We start from the raw sequence: 12,610 nt of genomic DNA, 5'->3' as shown, positions 1-12,610 counted from the left end.
GAAATCATCAAACAGAAGAAATTATAATAAAATCTTAAACTCTAACACAAACTAAGTCTATTCAGGAAGTACTATAACGGACACAACGTAAAATCTTATTGTTACACAGGTTTAGCAATGGCACAAAACACAAATCAAGCCCCTGCCCCAAAGCCTCAACCACTATCAAAGTCAAGGGAGTTTCGCAAGCTGCTGCAGGGTACTTACGGTCACAGGCTGCAGGAGGTCAAGTCGAAGGTGGAGAGGTCAAGCCAAGAGAGCCTCAATCCCAACACAGCCCCTTTTATATCCGTTTTACCTGGCTTTTTCCTGTGTTCGGCCAGCCCCTTTTGCATTGAATTGGTAAGGTTTAAAGTTCCCGCTGGCCCCACCCCCTTTGAGCCGGGCAGACCTGTTGACTTCCGGGTTCTCCTCGCAGGTCCGCTCCTTCCAGCCAGGCAGACCTGTCCCGATTTGAATTTGGCGCCGACTCCGCCCCCTCCACCCAGTGAGTTCCTGCCGGTGGCTTCTGTCAAGATTGGAGTACCTCCCCCAGGTCCGCCTCCAACTTGTTTTTTTTCTACCGTTTGTCTTCAAGGGGCTTTTCCAGCGCAATATACTGAGCCCAGACTGTCTGCTTTTTGGGATAACAAGGTTAAGCTCTCTTGTGAAGATTTTCAAAGTCTTCCATCTGCTCTGGAGATCGCTGCTATTCTCACCTCGCTATGTTGATGGGGTGTTGATTGGATTCTGCTCTGGTGGAGGCCAAGTCATTTACATCTGCATGGGGCTATGACCATCCCATTGTCCTGCTTGCAGGCAGGCCCCTTTGTATTCCCGTGCCCCTTTGTCTGTGTTTTAATCTTATCTAGTTGTCTGGCTCCTTCTTCCTTGTAGCTCCGGGGAGGGGGGGGGGGTTTGTAAATACCTATGCCCCTACTCAGCTCAGCGGACCAAGCCTGCTGAGAAATTTGGTTACGTTCCTTTGGCTGAAAAGTGTCCAGTTTACAGTCTCTGGATTTTATTCTTGGGCAGTCCAAAAAGGGCCGAATTGCCTGAAAACCTTACAACTGACACTTTGAGATTTGCATAATTTGCTACTCTACTCGATGAGCTTACTTGCGTTCACACTCTGCCACAACAAACAACAGATGACATGCTTTATTCCCTCTCTCAAAATACAATCTGTATCTCTGCAGCTTCCCACTGATATCTCAGCGAACTAAACGTAATCTTCAATGTCTTGAAGTCCCAGTGCATGTCCCTGGGTAACAACAGTTGTCACATCACAGGTCATTGGTAAAATGTGAGTCCAAGTTGAAGAATTTGAGAAAGAAAGCCGAAGGGAGGCTGCCGGTCTGCTTGCGAGGGAAATGAGCTGGAGAGGCTGAATGACCAGTGAAGGAAATTCAAAAGATACAATATGAGACTTTGATGTGAGCTATGAGAGCATTTTTGAAATGGGCCCTGGTAGCTCAGTCGGTAGAGCATCAGACTTTTAATCTGAGGGTCCAGGGTTCAAGTCCCTGTCAGGGCTTTAATTTTGGCTCAAGGCGTTTGCTTCCCAATGAACGGTAGGAAATAAAAATAAAGAATGCAGGATGCTTTATGGAAAGTGGAAGAACCGTGACAACGTCGTGTTTGTCAAAATTGCAAACAGCCGTCCAGAATTAAAGAATTTTTGCGAGATTTTCATTGAATGTAAAAACTCTCTCCTGGTCTTGTCCTGCGTTATACCACTATGTTTAATCACTTCCCAATTCGCAAAATATTTCCTGTTTGTATACTTCTTTCCTGCAGAACTGCTTTTAAATTAATAACTTTCAGAAATAACTGCAATTTTTGCAATTTCAAAAGCCCAGTGCCGATTAATATTTTTTAAAAATATATATATTTTACTGAAATTTTTTTTTCTAAACAACATTTTTCCCTCTTACAAAACAAACGTAACGATAACAAAATAGAAATTTTTAACAATACAAAAGTAACAAAACCCCATTATCTATTGACCTAGACTAAACTAAACCCCCCCCCCTCCCCCCTCTCCCCCCTCCCCCCCTCTCCCCCCTCCCCCCCCCCTTCCCCCTGGGTTGCTGCTGGTCATCTGTCTTCCCTCTAACGTTCCCTTAGGTAGTCGAAAAATGGCTGCCACCGCCTGGTGAACCCTTGAGCCGATCCTCTCAGGGCAAACTTTATCTGCTCCAGTTTAATAAACCCCGCTATTTACCCAGGCCTCCAGTCCGGGGGGTTTCGCCTCCTTCCACATAAGTAGGATCCTGCGCCGGGCTACTAGGGACGCAAAGGCCATGACGTCGGCCTCTTTCGCCTCCTGCACTCCCGACTCGTCCGCAACTCCAAATAGAGCTAGCCCCCAGCTTGGTTTGACCCGGGCATTCACCACCTGCGAGATCACTCCCGTCACTCCCTTCCAATATCCTTCCAGTGCCGGGCACGCCCAAAACATATGTGTGTGGTTTGCCGGGCTCCCGTCACACCTCCCACATCTGTTCTCCACTCCAAAGAACCTGCTCAATCTTGCCCCCGTTATGTGTGCTCTATGTAGCACCTTAAATTGAATCAGGCTAAGCCTGGCGGATGAGGAAGAGGAGTTTACCCTGCTTAGGGCATCAGCCCACATACCCTCTTCTAGCTCCTCCCCAAATTCTTCTTCCCACTTTCCCTTTAGTTCTCCCACCGACTCCTCCCCCTCTTCCCTCATCTCTCTGTAAATCTCTGACACCTTGCCCTCTCCGACCCACACCCCTGAAAGCACCCTGTCCTGTATCCCCTGTGTCGGGAGCAACGGAAATTCCCTCACCTGTTGTCTAATAAACGCCCTCACCTGCATATATCTCAAGAAATTTCCCCGGGGTAACTTATACTTTTCCTCCAATGCTCCCAAGCTCGCAAAAGTCCCATCTATGAATAAATCTCCCACCTTCCTAATTCCCAACTGGTACCAGCTCTGAAATCCTCCATCCATTCTTCCTGGGGCGAACCTATGGTTGTTCCTGATAGGGGACCCCACCAGGGCTCCCCGCACCCCTCTCTGTCGCCTCCACTGTCCCCATATGATCAGTGTTGCCGCCACCACCGGGTTCGTGGTAAACTTTTTAGGTGAGAGCGGTAGCGGTGCCGTCACCAGCGCCTCTAAACTCGTCCCTTTACAGGACTTTCTCTCCAGTCTTTTCCACGCCGCTCCCTCACCCTCCATCATCCATCTACGTATCATTGCCACATTGGCGGCCCAATAATAATCTCCTAAGTTCGGTAGTGCCAGTCCTCCTCTGTCCCTACTACGCTGAAGGAACCCCCTCCTTACTCTCGGAACTTTCCCTGCCCACACAAAGCTCGTAATGCTCCTATCTATTTTATTAAAAAAGGTCCTGGTGATTAGTATAGGGAGACATTGAAATACAAATAAGAACCTCGGGAGGACCATCATCTTAATTGCTTGCACCCTGCCCGCCAGTGATAAAGGCTGCATGTCCCACCTCTTGAAGTCCTCCTCCATTTGTTCTACCAGCCGTGTCAAATTAAGTCTGTGCAAGGTTCCCCAGCTCCTAGCGATCTGAATCGCCAGGGATCGGAGGTTTCTTTCCACTTTCCTTAGCGGTAAGCCTTCTATCTCTCTACTCTGGTCCCCTGGATGTATCACAAATAATTCACTCTTCCCCATGTTTAGCCTATACCCCGAGAATTCCCTGAACCTCCTCAAAATTCGCATAACCTCGATCATCCCCCCCCCCCCCCCCGCTGGGTCCGACACGTATAACAATAGGTCATCCGCGTATAACGAGACTCGATGTTCTTCTCCCCCTCTAATCACCCCTCTCCATTTCCTGGAGTCTCTCAACGCCATGGCCAGAGGTTCAATTGCCAACGCAAACAACAATGGAGACAGCGGGCATCCCTGTCTTGTTCCCCTATATAATCGGAAATACTCCGATCTATGTCGACCTGTAACTACGCTTGCCGTTGGTGCCCCATAAAGAAGTCTAACCCAGCGAATAAACCCGTTTCCAAACCCAAACCTCCTTAACACTTCCCATAAATACTCCCACTCCACCCTATCAAATGCCTTCTCTGCGTCCATTGCCGCCACTATCTCTGCCTCCCCCTCCACTGGGGGCATCATTATCACCCCTAATAGTCGTCGCACGTTAACATTCAGTTGTCTCTCTTTTACGAACCCTGTCTGGTCTTCGTGCACCACCCCTGGGACACAGTCCTCTATCCTCGATGCCAGTACCTTTGCAGCAACTTGGCGTCCACGTTCAATCGTGAAATAGGTCTATAGGACCCGCACTGCAACGGATCTTTGTCTCTCTTCAAAATTAGCGATATCGTCACCTCCGACATCGTCGGGGTTAGAGTCCCCGCTTCCCTGGCCTCATTGAACATCCTCGCCATCAACGGGGCCAACAAGTCCACATATTTTCTGTAGTATTCCACCGGGAACCCATCCGGCCCCGGAGCCTTCCCTGCTTGCATGCTTCCCAGTCCCTTAATAACCTCGTCCACCTCAATCGGCGCCCCCAGGCCTGCCACCACCTGCTCCTCCACTTTCGGGAACTTCAATTGGTCCAGGAACTGCCGTATCCCCTCCTCTCCCTCTGGGGGTTGAGACCTATACAGTTCCTCATAAAAGGTCTTAAACACCTCATTTATCTTTCCTGGCCTTCGTTCAGTGTCTCCCCTTTCATCCCTAATTCCTCCTATCTCCCTCGCTGCTGCCCTCTTTCGCAGTTGGTGCGCCAACAGGCGACTAGCCTTTTCCCCATATTTGTACCTCCTCCCCTGTGCCTTCCTCCACAGTACCTCCGCCTTTCTGGTGGTCAGAAGGTCAAACTCGGTCTGGAGTCGTCTCCTCTCCCTGTACAGCTCCTCCTCCGGGGTCTCTGCAAATTCCCTGTCCACCCTTAAAATTTCCCCCAATAATCTATCCCTTTCCTTGGCCTCTGTTTTCCTTTTGTGGGCCCCAATAGAGATCAGCTCTCCTCTGACCACCGCTTTTAGTGCTTCCCAGACCACTCCCACAGGGACCTCGCCGTCGTCATTGACCTCCAGGTATCTCTCAATACACCCCCTCACTCTTGCACACACTCCCTCATTCGTCTTCAGTCCCACGTCTAATCGCCAGAGTGTTCTCTGCTCCCTGTCCTCTCCTACTTCCAGGTCCACCCAATGTGGGGCATGATCCGAAACCGCTATGGCTGAGTATTCAGCTTCTTCCACCCTCGAGATCAACGACCTTCCGAAAACAAAAAAATCTATCCGGGAGTACACTTTATGGACATGGGAGAAGAAGGAATACTCCCTAGCCCTAGGTCTAAGAAATCGCCGTGGATCCACTCCCCCCATTTGGTCCATAAACCCCTTAAGTACCTTGGCCGCTGCCGGCCTTCTTCCGGTCCTTGAGCTGGATCTATCTAGCCCCGGGTCCAGCACCGTATTGAAGTCCCCTCCTAAAATCAAATTTCCTGCCTCCAGGTCCGGTATACGCCCCAGCATCCGTCTCATGAATCCCGCATCGTCCCAATTTGGGGCATACACATTAACCAACACGACCTCCATTCCCTCCAGCCTACCACTCACCATTACATATCTCCCTCCGCTATCTGCTACGATGTTCTTTGCTTCAAATGCTACCCGTTTCCCCACCAAAATGGCCACCCCTCTGTTCTTTGCGTCCAGTCCTAAGCGGAACACCTGTCCCACCCATCCTTTCCTTAGCCTAACTTGGTCTGCCACCTTTAGGTGCGTCTCTTGGAGCATAACCACGTCTGCCCTTTGTCCTTTCAAATGCGTGACCGCTCGGGCCCTTTTTATCGGTCCATTCAGGCCTCTCACGTTCCACGTGATCAGCCTCACTGGGGGGCTACCTGCCCCCCTCCCGTGTCGACTAGCCATTACCTTCTCTAGGCCAGTCCCATATCCCGCCTCCGCGCTCCCGCTTGCTCCCCCAGCGTCGCACGCCGTCCCCGACCACCCACTCTTTAGCCATTCCCTTTTGGATTTCCGCAGCAGCAACCCAGTTTCCCCCCCCCCCTCCCACTAGATCCCTATCTAGCTTGATTGCTCCCCCATATCACTTCCGTAAGTCAGCTGACTTCAACTGACCCCGGCTACTCCTCCTCACTCCTCGACCCCCCCGGTGTGAGGGAACTCCCGTCCGCCTTGCGCCTGTTTTCCCGCCTTATTCTTTCTGGCGCGGGAACATCACTTTACCTGACCCGCCTCTTCTGGCGCAGCTCCCTTTCCCCTCCCCCTCCCCTTCCCCATTCTCCGACTATGTCCCGTCTTTCCCCCCTCACCGGCACCCACATTTACCCAGTATCTCCCCCCTTCCCTGTTTACTTCTCGATTAACTTTCACCTTAACATTAACAAAAACAATAACAATAACAATTCCCTGCAGCATCAGTCCCTCAGTTCCAGTCCAGTTTCTCTTCTTTAATAAAGGTCCATGCTTCCTCCGCCGTCTCGAAGTAATAGTGTCTCTCCTGATACGTGACCCATAGTCTTGCCGGCTGCAGCATCCCAAACGTCACCTTCTTTTTGTGCAAAACCTCTTTGGCTCGGTTGAAGCTCGCCCTCCTTCTCGCCACCTCCGCACTCCAATCCTGGTATATCCGTACCACCGCATTCTCCCACCTGCTACTCCGCACCTTTTTAGCCCATCTCAGGACCTCTTCTCTGTCCTTAAGGCGGTAGAATCGCATGATTAACGCACTCGGTGGTTCTCCCGCTTTTGGTCTTCTCGCCGGGATCCGACCTGCCCACTCCACCTCCATGGGGCCCGCAGGGGCCTCAGCACCCATCAGTGAGCTCAGCATCTTACTTGCGTACGCTCCACAGTCCAACCCTTCCACACCCTCCGGGAGACCTAGTATCCTAAGATTCTTCCTTCGCGTTCCGTTTTCAAGGGCCTCGATCCTTTCAGCACACTTTTTATGAAGTGCCTCGTGCGTCTGAGTCTGAACCGCCAGGCCCAGGACCTCGTCCTCAATACCTGACACCTTCTGCTCCACCACGCGGAGCTGTCTCCTGGGTCTTTAAAGTCTCCTTAAGCCCCTCAATTGCCTGTAGCATTGGGGTCAGTACCTCCTTCTTCAGCAGGTCCACGCACCGTCTCACGACCTCGTCCTGCTCAGGCCCCCATGTCGCCTGCGATTTCACCGCCGCCATTTTGTTTTCCTCTCCCTCTGACCTTATAGTCGAAGATTCTTCGGGCTGCAGCCGCCGCCGCCGGTTTTTTCTTCCGTCGTTCGGGGGGGACTCCTTTCCCACACACCCCACACCGGGTTACTCGGCCAAAAAAATCCCCTTTGGGGCTCTTAAAAGAGCCCGAAGGTCCGTCGGAGCTGGAGCACGAAACGTGCGGCTAGCTCATCCTCACCGCAACCGGAAGTCCGCCGATGAATATTTTAATTTGCACTCTCAAAGTCAGCAGGAGAAATCAACAATACTGATGTTTAATCAAAACAATTGAAATCTGTTCTACACTTGCAAAATTCTCATGCAGATTGGTGCTGTAGCTTAGATGGTTAAAGCACGTGCCTTATTAACAAAAGATCCTGAGTTCAAATCTCAGCAGTACCTTTATACATTCAGGTCAAAGTATGTTGCCTGTGAAGAATGCTCCTCATTTAAATGGTGAAAACAGAAAATGTTGACAATATTTCTGTGGTACTGACCTGCAAGATTGCTTTCCCTTGATTTATGTCAAACTTGATTCAAACTTCCATATCTCCCATTTTTCACGTAACTTCCATTTTCCTCATCTACTCCATTGCATGAAACCTCGCTTCAGCTCTGAATAAGGATCACACGGATTTGAAACATTAACTCTGTGTCTGGCTCCACAGACATCCTCTAATTTTCTGAGCTTTAATCCAATCATATTTAGTTTCTCATGCAGATTCACAACATGTGCAGTATTTTCCTTTGAATGCACGACAGGATTGACATCAGGAAATCCAGAAGGAACATTTTGAATGTTTGTCAGCGATGTCTGTGGGCAAAGATTGAATGATTAAATGATTTACTCTGATGAAGAGTGACCCAGCCTCGAAGCGTTAGCTCAGTTCTCTCTTCACAGATGCTGCCAGACCCACTGAGATTTTCCATCATTTCCTGTTTTTTTTCAGATTTCACATCCGCAGTAATTTGCCTTTTTATTGGACGATATATGTTGCTGCATGTCAGCAAGAACGATTTGGGCGGTATAAAGGATGGGGCGTTTCCCATGAAGATGTGGCGTTGACAGATCTATTTACACCCTGAAACTTTGCGATTTGCATAATTTGTTACTTTACTCGATGAGCTTACTTGCGTTCACTCTCTGCCACAACAAACAACAGATGACATGCATTATTCCCTCTCTCAAAATACAATCTGTATCTCTGCAACTTCCCACTGATATCTCAGCGAACTAAACGTAATCTTCAATGACTTGAAGTCCCAGTGCATGTCCCTGGGTAACAACAGTTGTCACATCACAGGTCATTGGTAAAATGCGAGTCCACGTTGGAAAATTTGAGAAAGAAAGCCGAAGGGAGGCTGCCGGTCTGCTTGCGAGGGAAATGAGCTGGAGAGGCTGAATGACCAGTGAAGGAAATTCAAAAGATACAATATGAGACTTTGACGTGAGCTATGAGAATATTTTTATAATGGGCCCTGGTAGCTCAGTCGGTAGAGCATCAGACTTTTAATCTGAGGGTCCAGGGTTTAAGTCCCTGTCAGGGTTTTGATTTTGGCTCAAGGCGTTTGCTTCCCAATGAACGGTAAGAAATAAAAATAAAGAATGCAGGATGCTTTATGGAAAGTGGAAGAACCGTGACAACGTCGTGTTTGCCAAATTGCAACAGCCGTCCTGAATTCTCAAGAATTTTTGCTAGATTTTCAGTTAATGTAAAAACTCTCTCCTGGTCTTATCCAGCATTATACCACTGTAGTTTTCTGGCCATGGTTAATCACTTCCCAATTCGTAAAATATTTCCTGTTTGTATGCTCCTTTCCTGCAGAACTGCTTTTAAATTAATAACTTTCTGAAATAACTGCAATTTTTCAGTTTCAAAAGCCCAGTGCCGATGAATATTTTAATTTGCACTCTCAAAGTCAGCAGGAGAAATCAACAATACTGATGTTTAATCAAAACAATTGAAATCTGTTCTACACTTGCAAGCATGTCGGGCAGGTTGGTGATGTGGCTTCGATGGTTAAAACACCTGTCTCGTAAGCAGGAGATCCTGTGTTCAAATCTCAGCAGTGCCTTTATACATTCAGGTTTAAGCATGTAGCCTGTGAAGGATGCTCCTCATTTAATGGTGAATACAGGAAATGTTGACAACATTTCTGTGGTACTGACCTTTAAGATTGCTTTCCCTTGCTTTATGTCAAACTTGATTCAGACTTCCATATTTCCCATTTTTCACGCAACTTCCATTTTCCTCATCTACTCCATTGCATGTACTCCGCGCTTCAGCTCTGAATAAGGATCACACGGATTAGAAACATTAACTTTCTGTCTGGCTCCACAGACATCCTCTAATTTCCTGAGCTTTAATCCAATCATTTTTAGTTTCTCATGCAGATTCACAACATGTGCAGTATTTTCCTTTGAATGCATGACAGGATTGACATCAGGAATTCCAGCAGGAACATTTTGAATGTTTGTCAGCGATGTCTGTGAGCAAAGATTGAATGATTAAATGATTTACTCTGATGAAGAGTGACCCAGCCTCGAAACGTTAGCTCGGTTCTCTCTCCACAGATGCTGCCAGACCCACTGAGATTTTCCATCATTTCCTGTTTTTTTTCAGATTTCACATCTGCAGTAATTTGCCTTTTTATTGGACAATATATTTTGCTGTATGTCAGCAAGAATGATTTGGGCGGGATAAAGGATGAGGCGTTTTCCATGAAGATGTGGTGTTGACAGATCTATTTACACCCTGAATCTTTGCGATTTGCATAATTTGTTACTTTACTCGATGAGTTTACTTGCGTTCACTCTCTGCCACAACAAACAACAGATGACATGCTTTATTCCCTCTCTCAAAATACAATCTGTACCTCTGCAGCTTCCCACTGATATCTCAGCGAACTAAACGTAATCTTCAATGTCTTGAAGTCCCAGTGCATGTCCCTGGGTAACAACAGTTGTCACATCACAGGTCATTGGTAAAATGCGAGTCCAAGTTGAAGAATTTGAGAAAGAAAGCCGAAGGGAGGCTGCCGGTCTGCTTGCAAGGGAAATGAGCTGGAGAGGCTGAATTACCAGTGAAGGAAATTCAAAAGATACAATATGAGACTTTGACGTGAGCGATGAGAGTATTGTTTAAATGGGCCCTAGTAGCTCAGTCGCTAGAGCATCAGACTTTTAATCTGAGGGTCCAAGGTTCAAGTCCCTGTCAAGGCTTTGATTTTGGTTCAAGGCGTTTGCTTCCCAATGAACGGTAGGAAATAAAAATAAAGAATGCAGGATGCTTTATGGAAAGTGGAAGAACCGTGACAACGTCGTGCTTGCCAAATTGCAACAGCCGTCCAGAATTTTCAAGAATTTTTGCTAGATTTTCAGTGAATGTAAAAACTCTTTCCTGGTCTTGTCCTGCGTTATACCACTGTCGTCTTCTGGCCATGTTTAATCACTTCCCAATTCGCAAAATATTTCCTGTTTGTATACTTCTTTCCTGCAGAACTGCTTTTCAATTAATAACTTTCAGAAATAACTGCAATTTTTACAGTTTCAAAAGCCCAGTGCCGATGAATATTTTAGTTTACACTCTCAAAGTCAGCAGGAGAAATCAACAATACTGATGTTTAATCAAAACAATTGAAATCTGTACTACACTTGCAAAGTTGTCATGCAGATTGGTGCTGTGGCTTAGATGTTTAAAACACTTGTCTTATAAACAGGAGATCCTGAATTCAAATCTCAGTAGTTCTGTTATGCATTCAGGTCAAAGCATGTAGCCTGTGAAGAATGCTCCTCATTTAATGATGAACACAGAAAATGTTGACAATGTTTCTGTGGTACTGACCTTCAAGATTGCTTTCTCTTGCTTTATGTCAAACTTGATTCAAACTTCCATATCTCCCATTTTTCACGCAACTTCCATTTTCCTCATCTACTCCATTGCATGTAACCTCGCTTCAGCTCTGAATAAGGATCACACGGATTTGAAACATTAACTTTGTGTCTGGCTCCACAGACATCCTCAAATTTTATGATCTTTAATCCAATCATTTTTAGCTTCTCATGCACATTCACAACATGTGTAGTATTTTCCTTTGAATGCACGACAGGAATGATCTCAGGAAATCCAGTAGGAACATTTTGAATGTCTGTCAGCGATGTCTGTGAGCATAGATTGAATGATTAAATAATTTACTCTGATGAAGAGTGACCCAGCCTCGAAACGTTAGCTCGGTTCTCTCTTCACAGATGCTCCCAGACCCACTGAGATTTTCCATCATTTCCTGTTTTTTTTCAGATTTCACATCTGCAGTAATTTGCCTTTTTATTGGACGATATATGTTGCTGCATGTCAGCAAGAACGATTTGGGCGGGATAAAGGATGGGGCGTTTTCCATGAAGATGTGGCATTGACAGATCTATTTACACGCTGAAACGTTGCGATTTGCATAATTTGCTACTTTAGTCGATGAGCTTACTTGTGTTCACTCTCTGCCACAACAAACAACAGATGACACGTTTTATTCCCTCTCTCAAAATACAATCTGTATCTCTGCAACTTCCCACTGATATATCAGCGAACTAAACGTAATCTTCAATGTCTTGAAGTCCCAGTGCATGTCCCTGGGTAACAACAGTTGTCACATCACAGGTCATTGGTAAAATGCGAGTCCAAGTTGAAGAATTTGAGAAAGAAAGCCGAAGGGAGGCTGCCGGTCTGCTTGCGAGGGAAATGAGCTGGAGAGGCTGAATGACCAGTGAAGGAAATTCAAAAGATACAATATGAGACTTTGACGTGAGATATAAGAGCATTGCCGAAATTGGCCCTGGTCGCTCAGTCGGTAAAGCATCAGACGTTTAATCTGAGGGTCCTGGGTTCAAGTCTCTGTCAGGGCTTTGATTTTGGCTCAAGACATTTGCTTCCCAATGAACGGTAGGAAATAAAAATAAAGAATGCAGGATGCTTTATGGAAAGTGGAAGAACCGTGACAACGTCGTGTTTGCCAAATTGCAACAGCCGTCCAGAATTTTCAAGAATTTTTGATGCTAGATTTTCAGTGAATGTAAAAACTCTCTCCTGGTCTTGTCCTGCGTTATACCACTGTAGTAATCTGGCCATGTTTAATCACTTCCCAATTCGCAAAATATTTCCTGTTTGTATACTTCATTCCTGCAGAACTGCTTTTAAATTAATAACTTTCAGAAATAACTGCAATTTTTACAGTTTCAAAAGCCCAGTGCCGATGAATATTTTAATTTGCACTCTCAAAGTCAGCAGGAGAAATCAACAATACTGATGTTTAATCAAAACAATTGAAATCTGTTCTACACTTGCAAAGCTGTCTTGCGGATTGGTGCTGTGGCTTAGATGGTTAAAGGGCCTGTATTTTAAACAGGAGATCCTGAGTTCAAATCTCAACATGAACTT

General features: G+C 46.6%; 2 non-coding genes across 2 annotated transcripts; both read left to right on the top strand.

The window, feature by feature from the left end:
- Positions 1 to 1,443: 1,443 nt before the first annotated feature.
- trnak-uuu (transfer RNA lysine (anticodon UUU)) lies at positions 1,444 to 1,516 on the top strand. Its single transcript has one exon. It is a non-coding gene; the product is annotated as a tRNA-Lys (tRNA).
- Positions 1,517 to 8,657: 7,141 nt separating this feature from the next.
- trnak-uuu (transfer RNA lysine (anticodon UUU)) lies at positions 8,658 to 8,730 on the top strand. The gene has a single exon. It is a non-coding gene; the product is annotated as a tRNA-Lys (tRNA).
- Positions 8,731 to 12,610: the final 3,880 nt, after the last annotated feature.

This window comes from Scyliorhinus torazame, chromosome 4 (genome assembly GCF_047496885.1).
Source record: "Scyliorhinus torazame isolate Kashiwa2021f chromosome 4, sScyTor2.1, whole genome shotgun sequence".
Taxonomy (NCBI): Eukaryota; Metazoa; Chordata; class Chondrichthyes; order Carcharhiniformes; family Scyliorhinidae; genus Scyliorhinus; species Scyliorhinus torazame.
Note: the sequence above shows the minus strand (reverse complement) of the source record. Positions and strands in the feature narration are given on the sequence as shown.